Source organism: Arachis duranensis, chromosome 10 (assembly GCF_000817695.3).
Source record: "Arachis duranensis cultivar V14167 chromosome 10, aradu.V14167.gnm2.J7QH, whole genome shotgun sequence".
Taxonomy (NCBI): Eukaryota; Viridiplantae; Streptophyta; class Magnoliopsida; order Fabales; family Fabaceae; genus Arachis; species Arachis duranensis.
This window is the reverse complement of record NC_029781.3, coordinates 53,746,626-53,746,848: the sequence shown is the minus strand read 5'-3', so window position 1 is coordinate 53,746,848 and position 223 is coordinate 53,746,626. Positions and strand designations below refer to the sequence as shown.

General features: G+C 40.8%; 1 pseudogene; it reads left to right on the top strand.

The window, feature by feature from the left end:
* The window catches only part of LOC127742935 (uncharacterized), a 127,788-nt pseudogene that overhangs the window by 74,340 nt on the left and 53,225 nt on the right, over positions 1-223 (top strand).

The following is a 223-nucleotide window of genomic DNA, read 5'->3' as shown; positions in this document are numbered from 1 at the left end:
TAACCCTGAGAGTCAATGAGGATGAGTTCAAGTTGAATGTTGTCAAAGCTATGCAGCATCCAGACACATCAAATGACTGCATGAGCGCTGATATTATTGGCTCTTTGGTGGAGGAGGTCAATATGACTGAAAGCCTCGAATCAGAGCTAGAGGACATCTTTAAAGATGTTCAGCCTGATCTGGAGGAACTAAAGGAAATAAAAGAAATTCTGAAAATTCCTCA